The sequence below is a fragment of the Panthera onca genome, chromosome D2 (genome assembly GCF_046562875.1).
Source record: "Panthera onca isolate mPanOnc1 chromosome D2, mPanOnc1 haplotype 2, whole genome shotgun sequence".
In the NCBI taxonomy this organism is placed as follows: Eukaryota; Metazoa; Chordata; class Mammalia; order Carnivora; family Felidae; genus Panthera; species Panthera onca.
The window spans coordinates 42040122-42055182 of record NC_138349.1 but is presented as its reverse complement, the minus strand read 5'-3'; positions in this window follow the sequence as shown (position 1 = coordinate 42055182).

The window sequence follows — 15061 nt, the reverse complement described above, 5'->3', positions numbered from 1 at the left end:
CATGTGATGACTATGTAGTTGCAAGATGACAGCTCCCCCGTGAGGACCCGAAAGGGGGTGTGTGTGTGTGTGTGTGTGTGTGTGTGTGTATGCCAGGTTGCCTCCGAGCCGATGTGTATCCAAAATGCAAGAGTGAGGCGAACACGGACCCTCCCTGGGCAGCCTCTGAAAAGAGAAATCCTAACTCCAAAGCTTAACCAACGCAGAGCAACTGGAACCAGATCCTCATTAAAATTCAGAATTAGTCCATTAACTGACCCATGTTTGGCAACAACGATTCCAGTTGTTGAAGAAGTACATCAAAGGTCTTTATTAATCTTTGGACAAGTAGCCATCAGGATTGTCTTGCAGAAGGATGTGGTTTCAAACTGCTTTACAAAACGTTTCCAAGGTGTCAGGACAGGAGGAGAGAAAGCAGTAGATTTTCCAAGGTTTCACAATAAAGTGACAGGATAGTGAGTCCCTGGCCCACTGCCCCTCAGCTTAGCCCTGGGTCAGAAGGTCCTGAACTTCATCCTGCCTTTAGTGTGGTTTCTTGTCCATGGAGAGAATTTCTGGGGGTCTGTGAACTTGGATGGGGAAAATTTACATTTTTATTTTCAATAACCTGTAACTGAAACTTAGCATTTTCTAATATTAGAAATGTAGGCAACCAATCACAGTGGCATTAAACATACCTGAGGCTTCCATTAATTAATAAAAAAGGCAGTTAGATTACTATGTTGGAAAGTTGTTTTTAAAAATATTTGGAGTGCTCACTTCGGCAGCACGTATACTAAAAATATTTGGATAACTATATTTTAATGGAATTGGCTTCCTTGTATATTGTATATTTAAAAAAAAACTCATTTGAAAAAGTGTCCACAGGTTTCATCAGACTGAGAAAATTGTCCAAGGCCCACACAAAAAGTTTACAAATCTCTGTGAAGGAAGGAAAGGACCTCTTCAAACCCATGTTCTTCCAGAACTATCTAGGATACTGCCTATGCTACATTTCAAAGGACTGCTTGCAAACTTGTGAACACCCTGTTCCCTTTACTTGGTAACTTTGGGCTCCGTGAGCCAGAATCGTTACTTTTCTTGGAGGGCTCACAATGCAATAATTGAAAAATTGCTGGAAAAAGCTTCTGTTAGTGTGTAAAACACAACCTATTTGTAATTCTTTTAAATCTTGCAGTGTCTGATTAGAGGCTATCCTATTGAAAGCCTCTGACCCTCAGGCCTGTAGCTTTTGGAAGACTATAGAGAAGCATTTTATTTATTTTGATAATTATCTCACATCACATTCAACTTCCCGTTAATGTAGCTCCCGTTTGTTCTGTGAAACAGCTTTCAAAACTGCTCGCCTGGAGGTAAGATGATCAAGTCACAGCCTTAGACTTGATGGATCTGCCCTTATAAACGATCCACACAGACTTTTACAGCTCCTTTTCCCCCACCCCCACCCCTGCTTTCCTCCTTCTCCATGTGTCCCTCACTTCCCCTCTCCCCTCCTCTCCCCTTCTCCCCCAGAATGCCTCTGACCTGTACCGGCTGGGGGTAACCTCTGCTCATGGGTAGTTTTGTCTCTGCTGGAGCCATACACAATCGAGGCCTGTGAAAAGGAGGGTTAGTCCGCAGGAGGCCGGGACAAGCTGGGCTATTCGGGATCTGTGTCCATTAAAGCCTTCTTGCTCTCCTTAACTCATTCCCCCTCCATTCAAGCCAGCCTGAGGGTCAGGCTTTAGCCAGCACTAAAACCTGTAGGGTACAGATTCTCTGAATTGTTGGGAAAGAATTAAGGCATCAGCCAGGGACGGCTAATATTTCTTGCCTCATTTTATTGCTGAACAGCGGGACTTTAAGTCTTGAACACTGGAAAACTATGGCCCCCTTTCATGTAGCCGAGATGATGGGATAAAAATGTGTTTGGTGAAGCAATTCAGATTACCACCGGGTCACATCCTCGCTGGCTCCCAGCACGGCCTGCAAACAGCATCGCTAAGACAAGAAACAATTGCTGTGCAATTTCAGCTCATGCAGAACAGTGTTTCTAGCGTGGAAATGAGGCTAATTGTGGAGCTTGCCAACGAGAAGGTTTTGTTTTTAATAGCTCAGGCTGTAGCTCAGAATAAGAGTTGAGATGGCGGACTGTGGATTCCAGTCCTGAGAGCTGTGATTTCTGACAGCTTCCTCCTAAAAGGATCGGGGTCCTGGGGGCGTCATACACTGTTCTTATCGGGAGCCCCGAGGTCTTGGACTTGACGACTGGGATGGGGAGGAGGACTCTCTTCAGAGAGGTGAGAAGTTGTTTGGGGGCCCTCAGTCTTCCAGGTCTGTCTGCCACACTCTGGTTCCCTGAAGCTCAGAAACCCCCAGGGAAGAAGCGAAGAAGCTCAAACAGTTAAGAAGCTCGGTGTGTGAGTAAAGGAGAAAAACCAAAGCGGACAGTTCTGAGAGGGAGGCTCATTTGGTTTCTTCCAGAACCTCTCCCCAAATAAACACCGCGTGAAAGTTCCTGAGCAACCATTTCATGATCTTGTCCAGTGAGCTGGTGGGAGGGTCAGTTTTCGGCTCTCACCAGCTCAGTCCCCAGCCCCATCGCCTCTTTGGAACCCCAGCAGCCTCCCATTTACAAGAGAAGCCTGACCCCTGGGCTCTGTTTCAGTTCCAACACTGGATGCCTGAGGCTGTGGCCTCAGGTCAACCCATCCTTGGAAGTGAGAGAGCCATTGTGACCTTTGGAGTCAATTGGGACTAGATTTGTGTGCCTGTTTCCCCCACTACCCAGCTGTATGGCCTTCAGCAAGCTGTTTGAGCTTTCTGGGGCCTCAGTTTCTTTAGCTCTAAAATGGGGACAGGAGCAAGGTATTCCGAGGATTATTAGCAGGGTTTTAGCATGAGAGAGTCCTAAATAGCATGGATCCCTGTTACAACTCTTTTTCTTTGTGTGTTCAGAAGAGATCGTAGCCTATTTAAAGTGGATGCAGACTTGGAGAAATTTGGTGAGAGGTTCTGCCTAGCCTCGCTCTGCAGAGGAAATGCATTTCTTAGTGCACAGCGCCAAGAGCTAAAAAGAAAGGGAAAGGAAGGAGAATGTTTCTGTGATTAGGAAGTCCTAGACCTCTACCGGCAGTATCTGTGGGTCCCTGTCCAGAGATTGGTGGGGGCGGGGGTGTGTGTGTGACTGACAGCCCTTCATCTAGACTTCCAAAGCTCTGGGCCCTCACGGACAAAAGAGATGTGAGCGAGTTCCTTTTCTCTTTTGGGGTATGAGCTGTGAAAAAGCAGCCGACGGGTTTGCAGGGGCGCTGGAGACAAGAATCCCAGGGCCTCCCCAGGCCGCCGGGCCCGAGTGTAGTAAATCTGTGAAGTAACAGGCACAAAGGACTTTATAATCAATGACAGATTTTATTTTTGCTCCGGCAAAATCCATCCGTGGAGTTAACATTTTATAGGGAAATAGCTACCCACTTTGTGACTCCTCCTCAGCCCATATTCTCTTTCTGAAAGTTGGGAAAAGCTCGGAGAATCAAAGTCAGTTCCTCTGAGAACTGTGGCAGGAGAAAGCATGACTTCCCCTGGGCGGGAACCCAACCCTCCCGTTACTTCCTAGGGTGGCTCGGGCCATTCATTTCTGTTTTGCTAAAATACCCGTGACATGTGAATAAACCAGGATTACAGAACATTGTCTCGGTCAGTAATCTGAGCCGGCACGGGCTCTGGTTTGATGAAATATGGTGCTCTCTGAGCAAACACGGGAATTGGTATTACTTCTCGTTAAAGCTGAACAGTGGGACTATTTAGAACTGACGCATGAATGCGGCACTGTGGGGAGTGACAATCTGAAGGGGCCGATTTGGGGGAGGGGGCAGCAGTGTGTGTGAGTTGGCCAGAGCAAGGCAGTTAGGAGACTTCGGCGGGGGAGGCAGCCAAAGAGACACTTGGGAATTAGGACCCCCTTTGGGGCTGCATGGGCTCCTTACAACCCCAAAACAATCCTTCTTGGAACCTTTGCAGGAAGGACAAAGCCTTACATCCTTGTCCTGGCATTTGAGCCCTTAATGTCTGGCCTGACTGTCCCCCGACTGTCTCAGTGAGCCTCTCTCCAGTCCTGCCAGTTCCCTCGAGCCCCGGATTCGGAAGGACCCACATTCTCTCAGTACAATGCCAGCCTCCTCCGGCCGTGCTTTTCTAGAGTCACACTGTGCTATACCACCCAGCACCTCTTTCAGAACCCAGGTGCACATCCCCCCAGCTGCCAGGAGAGCGGTCTCCTGATGGCTCACACCTGAGAACCTCCCCAGGCATTGCATCACCCAAAGCCGTCCGCTTCCCTGGGACAGCCCAGATGCAGCCACTAGGCTGAAGGGTGCAAAGGCCCTACCCCCTTGTCCCAAGGCAGGACAGCTTTGAAGGGCCGTGGGTTCCAGGACTCGCCGTGGGCTCTGCTGAGGCTCCTATCACAGCCACATCACATTCACCTTCTCAGTCTGATGAATCCCGTTTTCCACGTGCATGTTCCCAGAAACCTCTGCATGCACATTTTCATCGCACAGTCTGTTTCCTGAGACACCTGACCTATGATAGTTGGTACCAGGAGAGATGTGAAGAAGTGGGCTCTAAGATGGGATCTGGGGGCTACATCTACTGTCCAAAGGCAAAGAGGACTCTGATTGCTGTCACTAGAGTCCAGATAGCCCTTGGCATATGTAGTGGGGAACCGGAGGGCTCAATGTCTCAAATATTAAAGGTTCAGGGAAAGTGATCATTATAAAGACAATGGAAGTAGTCGGTTCCTGCTGAGTGGGATGGATTCATGGGAGAGAGATAATGAAAGGTTGAGGGTGATCAGTCACTAATTTAAGCCAAAGTGTGCAAATCAGAGAGCCTTCCCAGCAGCCTGTGAAGAACCCCCTGCAGCTGGTGCAGCTGGGGAACAGGCCCAGGACTTACATATGAAGGTAGCAGAGCTCAAGTGATGGCTGAATTTTTCAACCCCAGCAAGTCCGTTATGCCAAAGTCAGGGTCCTAGTTGGGAAGGAGAGGGACCCTGAGACTTGGAATGGGGGCATCTCGATTGATGCACTTGAGAACATGAAAACTCTATACCTGCTTGCATGCTCTGGGCCCGAGGAAGTAGCTCATGCTCCCCTTGCTCAAAGATGATGCAGGTATAACATGTGTCCCTCTCGTAATCTACCCATCACCCCCTTTCTGGCTGCCAGGGTCACGTCACCACATAGCTCAGCCAGGAGAGCGCTGGGCCCACCAACAGGGAAAGGTACAATAGATTGCAGTGTTTTAATACAGAGTCAACATGCACCAGCAGAAGATGATTGGGACTGGCTCCTGGTGGTGCAAGGGGGCAAGGATATAGAGCTGGATAACGGAGTGTTTCTCAATACAGAAGCCCTGTCCCATGCTGCAGGGCTTACACCATGGCAAGGACCCCAGTATATGAGGCTAATATGCTTATGGGTTGGCTCTTGGATGCTTGGGAAAAGTAATGGCCCTCACTAAGTGAAGTAACAGTGACAAATTGCCATCGTAAACGCTGGAGGGACAGATTAAAGGCTCAGAGAAGTGGATATGTGGCAGTGGAGAGGGTCTATAAGGGCAGAAAACCACAAGCCTATATGTTCCATGGAAGGTCTCAGAGGACTCTCCACTTACCAAAGTGACACAGAATTTGATGGTGAGAAGAGCACCAAATTATGAAAAGCTCAGTGATGGCTGTTCTCTGTGGGCTAGGGCTCAGGTTGGGAGTTGTTATTGATGAATTGGGACATCAGCAGAACTAGGACAAAGGGATCCCCAAATAATGGAGCCCTAAACTATTCAAGTCAAAGTGAACACAACTTTCAAAACAGAGGGCATATGTAGAGTGTAGCTGGAGTACCTAACTCACACAGAGATGGGGAGGAGCTTACTAGAACACAGAGGCTCTAGGGGGTAGAGAGATGGGCAACCAATAACAGTATTGCTTACTTCATTCAATCAATTTGTACAATCAGAACTAAACCAAGAATGAATGAATGAGGCTGAGGGCAGTTACCCAAATAAAAGTCACACTCCCTTCCCCAATTTCTAGATCTAGACCAGTTTTTAGGCCTAGGTCACGTTGACTAGAGAGGCTAGATCTATGGAAGGAAGGAACCGGCAACAGCACAGCAAGGATGATTGGTGATAATTTCTCATCCTTCCCCAAAGGGACCTATGGCCATTTGCTTAGGGAACAGCTATATATGGGGGACGGGCAGCATTCAGACACTTCAAGGATGGATAGACACAGGGTCCAACTTGACATTGATACTGGGTGCCCCAAACAAAACTATCCCTCTGTTAGAGCAGAGTGTATGGGGGTTAGTGAGTAAATGGATCCTGGCCCATCCCAGATCACTGGGCCCAGAGTCTCATACAATAGCCACTTTCCTAAACCTCAGATGCATAGCTGGAGTGAACGTCTTTGGTAGCCACCAGAATTTTCACAATGGTTTCTTAGTCTGTAGGGTAAAAGCCATGGCAGTGGGGAAGATAAGTGGAAGCTTACAGTAGGAAAGCCTAGGTAGAAGCCTCGGAAATTGTTCCCTCACTGCTGCCCTAGCCATATTAAGAAATCAAAATCAGTATTATGTCCCAAGGGGAATGGCAAACGTAAAAAAAATTAAAAGCACAAAGGATGCTTCACCAGACTGGTCTCTGCAGAAAACAGACAGACACTGGAGAATGACAGTGGACAACCATGAACTCAATCAAGTGTAGTGTCAATCACCCCAATTGCAGCATTGGTGCCTCAGCAGTGTCTCAGCTAGAGTAGATTGACATGGCTTTGGGTACATGGTGTGCAGCCTTTGATCTGGTGAGTTTGCTCTTTTCCATATCTCTCAAGAACTTAGAAATAGTTTGCATTTATGTGGGGAAGGTGCCCTTATACATTTGCTAGTATGTGTATTTCTTTCCCTAGGGCCATATTAATTCTACTGCCTCTGTTGCAATAGATCAAATGGACACTGGCAGGCATAGAAAGACTAACCACGGGACATCACATCAGGTGATCACCCGAAGTGTCCATCATGAGCTATGTTCTCTTACGCTCACCAAGTCATGTGTTTGGGTGGGTGCTGTAGTAATTTTTCCGACATGGACGCAGTCCATCTGAGACTGGGCCTGAATAGTACCAAGGGTGCAATGAAGCTGTGCAAGCAGGTGGCTCAGACCTCTGTGCCATCCACAGATGACCACAAAGAGAGAGAAACCATTGCTCTTGTCTCTCTCTTTCCGCTTACACCTATGACCACTTGGAGCATTCCCTATGATCAATTGATGGAGAAGGAAAATGTATGGGCTTCATCCATGGATGAGTAGGCTCAGTATGTGGGCACGAACTGAAAATGGATTTCTACTGCATTGCAGCCTCACTTAGAGATGGCCCTGAAAGCCAGTAATGAGAGGAGATCCTCCTTACAGGTGGAGCTTCATGGGGCACACCTGGTCACCACCTTGTGTAGAAAGAAAAGTGACGTCAGATAAGAATATAGGTAGATTTGTGGGCGATGGCAAATGGCTTGCTTGGTCAACTGGGGACCTGAAGAAAACAGACTGAAATATCAGGGATAAAGAAGCCCAGGGAAAAGACATGTGGATAATATATAGGAGTGGGCAGGAGGTGAGAGGATCTTTGTGTTGTATGTTAGTGTCCACCAGAGAAAACTCACTGCAGAAGAGGCACTAAACAGCCAAGGAGATAGAATGGCTTGGTCGGTTGACATCAGCCAGCTTCTGTCATCAGTCACCCCAGTGCTGACAAGTTGGTGTGTGAATGGAGCAGCATTAGTGCCCGCTGCCCACAGCTAACCTACCTACTGCCGCTCTCAGTTGTCTAGCCTACCAGTGAGGGAGACCAATGCTGAGCCTGTGCTATGGCACCACCCCGGGATGAGCTTAAGTTATTTGGTGGATGGATGATGTCATTGAATTCATCCCACTCTTCCCTCAGCGCCTCAGCCAACGCCACCAGACTTTCAGAGGGTTTGATGCACTGACACAGGGTCCCACATAACATAGTCTTGCACTGACGGACTAATTTTACAGCAAAAGAGGCACAACAGTAGACACAGGCCAACGGATCTTTTGGTTCTGTCACAACTCATCAGCTGCCAGCCTGGTCGAGCGTTGGAAAACATGGCTGAGGTACCGTCTTGAGATGATACTCAGAGGATGGGGTGCCAACACTTCAGAGCATAATACATACTCTGAATCAATGATGAATATGCGATGCTGTGCCCTCAGCTGGTCGAATTCATGGTCTAGGAACCAGGCTGTCGAAGTAGGAGTGGCACTGTCACCATCACTGTCAGTGGCCCACTAGGGCAAACTGTGCTCCTGAGTCCTTAATTTTTGACACCCAGGCCAGGAATGCTTCTACTAGGACGTATAGTAGGATTTCCTTTCCATGTTCAGTGCCAGGTACTGGCCAATCCCTCCCAGCAACTGTGCTTAGAGGCCAGTGGGGAAGGACAGGAGTCACCATCCTACACAGGTAATTGGTCCTGTGCTGTGACACAGTGGGGCAGAGAGGCTATGTTTAGCACCCAGTTGACCCAGTGGGACATCTCCTGGTACTCCCTGCCCAGTTCCAACAGCAAATAGACATTGGCAGGAGCCACAGCTTGAGAAGGACACAGTGGCCTCCAAGGGTGACAGTCTGGGTCACCCCACCAGGCAAGCCCTCGAGCCCAGCAGAGGTGCTAGTGGAGGTGGAAAAGAATCTAGAACGTGTAGTAGGGGAGAACGATGATGAGTATTGGTGGTCCTAAGCCCAGCTAACTTTCCTTATCCCTCTAACCTTCCTCTTATATGTTTTCCCAGGACAAGAGACCAAGCAAAATCTTTGGGACAGGGTTCCCAGATAGGGTGGGATCAAGACAGGAAGCAAATGGACCCAAGCTCCAGAGAAGGCAGCCTGTGTAGATGGTGTGGTGCCACCCAGCTGCCCCTTCAGGACACAGCCCCTTACTCCTCCCACATCTGGAGCATTGTCTGCAGATGATTCACTGCTGAGACCCTCCCTGGGAATAGCCCCAGCTGCCTGAAGAGCTGCCCGGCCCATGGTCATCATGCTCTTTTTTTCCAGGGCCACCCTGTGTCCTTTGGCTGGTCCATGTGACGGTACAAAGGCTTGGGTTCCCTTGGCTTAATTTTGGACACTTTTGAGGGGCCATCTCACTCCAGAGGCCCCCGTGGGAGCAACCACAGCCCCCACTTCTCCCTCACCTTCTTGCTCTGCCTAGCCTGTCTCTTCACCCCTCATGGGTGATGTTCGGTATGCCTTCCCCATACACCTGCTCCACTAGAATCCATCTCTGCACCTGGTTCCTGGGTAGCTGGATGAGAGACTGTTGTCCTGTGTGCCCACTCCATGGGTCATTCCTCGGGAGACATCCCAGTCTCATCTCTTCTTTGCGCTGGCAGCTGCCGTCAGTCCCCCTGGCCTGCCCCCCTCCCCGTAAGGCCTGGGCTGGGAGCGGAATGTGCCCATCGTTGCTCTTGTGGACCCTCTGAGGACAGAGCACCTCTCCCTCACTGCTGCAACCAATCCTTCCTCCTTGACCTTCACTGTGAGCACCCGGGATGGCTTGGCCTCTCTGGGATGGTCCCACCTTCCACCATCTACCCTTCCTCCAGCCAGCAGCACTTGGACCTCCCCTGGGCCACCTGCCAGTCCCTACCCTGGGTTTTTCAGAGCCCCACGCTGGGCCCAGGCTACTGGCTTCTCACCCTGCCAGCCTCACCCCGGCATCCTCCTGCTCCTCCCAACATGTCTCTCCCCTTCTGCATGTTCTCCAGCTTCACGCATGTTCAGCCTCCCTTTCCCGAGTGGAAGGCCCAGCGTCTATACCCCTGAGAAAACTGAGGTCCCTGCAGTGGCCAGCTGTTGTTTTGACTGCCCAAGTGCTTTCTCCCTTGCTTTGTGACACAGCCCTCTGCTTCCCGTGCAGGAGGGAGGCCCCCCGCCCAAACCACACATGTGGCTCAGTGTGGCTGCCTAAGAGGCTGCCCTCCAGCTGTATCAGTGGGTCCAGTTCATGGCAGCCAGTCCAACACCTGTCCTGGTCACGGTGAATCCCAGAGAGGAATCACTAGCCGGCTCAGTCATTACTGATAAGATGTTTCCAAGCGGATTGGATGGGATAAATAAGCCCTATTCGTCAGGTTGCTCATGTGGAATGATGCCTGTTCTGGCCATGTTCTCTGTAACACAGAAATGCCCATCTCTAACAGAAGACACCTGTGCCAGCCGAGGGAGGAGGCAGGGAGGGGCAGAGATGAATACAGGAGGGAAGGGGAGGATAGTCATCTATTGCTGTGTAACAAATCACCCCCAGACTTATAGTGGCTTAAAATAGTACACTCTTATAGTTTCTATGGGTCAGTAATCTGAACGTGGCTTAGATCAGACTCTTTCTCAAGGGTGCAGTCAAGGTGTCGGCCGGGACCACAGTCATCTTGAGGTTCAAGTAGGGCAGGATCTGCTTCAAACCTCCCTCATGAGGCTCTTGGCAGGACTCTGTTCCTTGTGGGTTGCTCGGCCCAGCGCCCCAGCTTCTTGCTAGATTCTGAGCTCCCGCTTCTCTGCTGTTCCTCTACTCCACTTTTTGGATGACTCCAACCAATCCCAGTTCTGAATGTCCATCTGGACCTAGGTCTGGATCGCAGGCCAGTGTGTCCCATCGGCTACTGGATATCAAAACCCTTTCTTGGATCTCAGGCTTTTCCCCCCACACCTGCTTCTGCTGTGATGGATGTATGTAGACCTGAAGCTCCAGGTTCACTGCTGGCTCCTCCCCTCTTTAACCACACCCCTAAACCATGCACATGGCCATCCCCTTCTCCAGGTCTTTGTCATCTCTTGCTTCCTGTCCCCATCTGGCCTTACCCCTCATTCCCCTCCTCCTGGACAACACAATAACCCTTCTCATGTCAGAGTTGACTCCGTCGCTCTCCTGTTTATAAAGCATTACTCGTTCCCCTTGCCCCTGGTACAACAGACCCTCTCGGGCTAGCCCTGCCTCCACCACCAGTTTCCTCCACACCCTCTCTTCTTGGCACCCTGGTTTCGCCTGTCCCTCCTACCTACGCCCATCATTCCCCCAAGCAAGACTTTCCTCAGCCTAAAATGCCCCCCCACCTTAGACCCACCCTTGTAATCTTATCCCACCTTCAAGATTCAGGGTCAAGCTCTGTTTTGTCCCAGAAGCCCCCCTACAGCCTCCTAAGCCTCCAAAGCTCTTTCTTCACCTTCAGAATGAGACTTGCTCCAGACAGACCTATATAGAGAGAGGTTCCTGCATGTGGCCCGTCCCTGTACACTGGGGGCTCCTGGGGAGACTGTGGCTGTTGAGCGTCTGTCCTGTGGAGGTGCTTAGGGAGCAAAGACAGGTCTGCTCCAGGGCTGCAGGAGGGGAGAGGGAGACTCAGAGGCATGGGGACGATGCTTCTGCAGCCATTTACAGCTCCTTGCCCCCGGCTTCCCTCTTGCCTCCCCTTTGAGACCTCGAACACAAGGCAAGAGAGAAGAAGAGTAATGATCAGCTCTGAGCGTGTTGGTAGTTTCCTCTGGTTCTAGAAGGTTGCTAGTCCTCCGTGATTTACTGAGGATTGATGGAAACCAAAGTTAAGCTAGCACAACTGAGAAGGAGGGGCTCACCGGCTCGGATAACCAGATTGTCTAGAGCAAGCAGTGCAGCCGGCCTTTGGGAAAACTCAAACCCCAGACCTCCACATTGCTAGCACCCTCCCCCGCTTCCTTCCTTCTTTCCGCTCTAAAATGAAAACAGCTCTAATGTTAACTGGTTATACAGTTACTACTTGGCTATTGTAAAAAAAAAAAAAAATGAGAACGATGTATAAGGCACCCCTATTAACATCCTGGTTACCATCTGAACCCAGGGTAGGCAAATTTTCTTTTTTTTCTATAAAGGGCCAGTTAATAAGTATTTTAGGCTTTGTGGGCCATGTGATCTCAACTCTGCCTATGAAAGCCATCGTAGACAATATATAAATGAAAGGGCATGGCTGTGTGCCAATAAAACTTTATTTACAAAAATAAGTGCTGGGCCGAATTGGGCCAGTAAGCTGTAGTTTGCCACCTCCTGGTGTAGACATTTTCTTTCTGCCTCAGTTATCAGCTTCATTCTCTCCTATGCCAGAATGATGGGGGGTAGGAGTGGTGGGGTCATGGGTCCAGCAGCTCTCTGTTCTGTCCTCCATTACTTGTGGCCAATGAGGAAAGGCATGACTCCCTACCAGCCCAGTATGAAAATCTGCGGGGAGGACTTTGGCCTGGCTCAAGCCAGATGCCCAACTCTGGAGCAATCTTGAGAGAGACCTGTAGGAGGGGTTATTTGATCGCTTCCTGGTGGTGGAGTGCCGCACCATGTCTTAGATGAAGGTATGTAAAACGCGGTTTGAGATATAGAAAACAATCAATGTGCAGTACATTCTAATTTTTTTTTTAACGTTTATTTATTTTTGACACAGAGAGAGACAGAGCATGAACCGGGGAGGGTCAGAGAAAGGGAGACACAGAATTGAAACAGGCTCCAGGCTCTGAGCTGTTAGCACAGAGCCCGACGCGGGGCTCGAACTCACAGACCGCGAGATCATGACCTGAGCCGAAGTCAGCCGCTTAACCAACTGAGCCACCCAGGCGCCCCAATGTGCAGTACATTCTATATCCCTCGAACATAGCTCAGCTTTTGTGAAAGCAGTCTTGATTATTACTATGGCATGATTTTAAAAACCCAGATTTTTTTTTCACGTATCGTGTTCCATCATCTGCGTTTTCTTGCTAAGAGTTTAGTTGGTCCCCTGACCACTTTTCACCTTTGTAAATGCACTTCAGGCTGTAGTATGTTTCTCCCAGTTGGTAGTCTTCCATCCAGATGGACTCATAATTTTGGTCTCCTGGGACCTACTTGGTTTCTTATTGACATTTCCTCCTTTCCCCACAGCGCTTCTGCCAGCCCCACTTCCTGCCTTTAAGAGGTCAGATTCTAGGGGGCATGAGCAGGCTCATGTCCAGTCAGACCCTACAATGGCCAAAGCTGTGCTCTGTGACCTTCCTGCTTCTGCCCCTGTTGGTAGTGCCCCCCAACCCCCATACAGTGGACCCAGTGGAGCCCAGCACAGATTTGGGCATCTTTCTGGGCCAAGGCAAAAGTGCTGTGGATTCAGGCTGTTTGTCGAGCCCTTTGGCACTTTAGAGACCCAGGGGGAGACCCTCTCCTCTGTCTCCTTCCCTGGCTGCCCAAGGTCTTCATGCTGGGCTCACCTCCAGGGTCAACCCATCTGTGTGCAGTTTCCTCTTAGGCCAGCCTGTCTGGTCTGGCTGACTGCTCTCCCTTCCCTGGCTCCCATTCACATCCGGCCCCAGCTTAGACCCCAGTGTGTATTATTTAAATTCTGGCCCCCTGGAAATCACCATGGCCCTTTGGAAAGAGACCACATTGGGGTTTGTGGACCAGGGTCTGGCTGCTGGCTTCATCCTGGAGCAGGTGTGGCACTTTGGCAAGCTCTGTTTCCTCTTCTGTAAAATGCAGATAATAATGAACTTACCTCATGGGGTGGTTGTGAAGAGATAACAACTGAGATAATATGTACTGTTTTGGGCCCATCTCAGGACTAGGGCGCCATGTTGATTGGCCAGGGACCTTCCCGGTTTTAGCACTGAAAGTCCTGCCCCACCCAGGGAACTCTCAGTCTGGGACAAATGAACACTGCAATAAATGCTACAGGGCCATCAATTCTAGTTTCTGCCTCTCTCCCCATGGCCCTTCCACGGAGACCAATATCCTCGCACACCTCCATTTCCAACTTTGAGACGTTCCCAGGCCATCCCATGGCTCCTTGGCTGCTGTGTGAAGACGCCTGAGACAATCCCATGGTTTGATATTCTCCGTGTGCTGGGCTCAGTCTTAGCTTTCCCTCTAGCCTGACCTACCCCAGGAGGATCCGGGCCCCGCTGGAAGGGGGGAGGCCATGTCCTGCTGCCACTAAGCCTATGTCTGGGCTCCCCCTGTGCTCATGCTGATGCTCACTCAGGCCTGCCTGCTGGAGACGAGGCAAATGTGCCAATGGAAACTTCCACCTCCCTGGCACCACCTCTGTCCTCTCCAGCATCCCGCTGCACTGCCAGGGCATCGCATAACCCAGCTGCCTCCCCTGGATGCTGGGTGCTACCTCTCCGGACTCCCTCTGTTCATAATGATACACATTGGGCTTTTTTACGACCCTTAGCTATTTTCAGGGAAGAGTAAATGGTTTGGTGCACTCAACATGGGGAGCACGGGAGGGTGGGGAACAGAGTGGGAAGGGCTGGACTGAGAAGGCAGCTAGGCACCAGTCTGCAGCCTCCGTGAACATGGGAGCCCTGGGGTGGCTTGTCCGTGGGAAGGGGCTGACCAGGAGGGGCTTGGAGGACTGACTGGGAAGAGCCTGGGCTTAGGAGGCCCCCTGGGAGGGAAGTAATGAGAGGCCCCCCCACCCCTCTGCCTGCTCCCTGGAAAGGACTCAGACGTTAAGCCTTCTCTCCTCCCGTGTTCCCAGTGCCTGCAGAGAGCTATGGATGGAGGATGCAAGGCCATCAGTTTCTGCCACTTTCTCTATTGCCAGGGCTGAGTTTAAGAGAGTTAAAGTCAATTCCCCTCAAAGCGAGCTAGACTCACAGGCCATTCTAATGCCAGTTTGCCTAGAGGCGCCCTTGCCTCAAATTCATATTAACCAAATTAACATTTTGCACGGCAGAGGATCGCCCTATATGAGATTGGTGGTAATCTCTTAGGATTTTCCCCTGCTTTCTGCTTTGTGAGCATTTGGTTTTACCCCACCCAGGACTCTAGTATTTATCACATTTGCCTACTTCAGGTAAAACTCATCAGATGTAGTGCTTTTTTCAATATGTGTTCCTTCGTGTGGTGTAATGCTTACTCTTGCTCCCTTTTGTGCATGATACAGAGTTTGGTGTCTGTCCCTGGTCTCGTGGGGACACCTTGGTGACTAGGGACCCTGAGCTCACGGT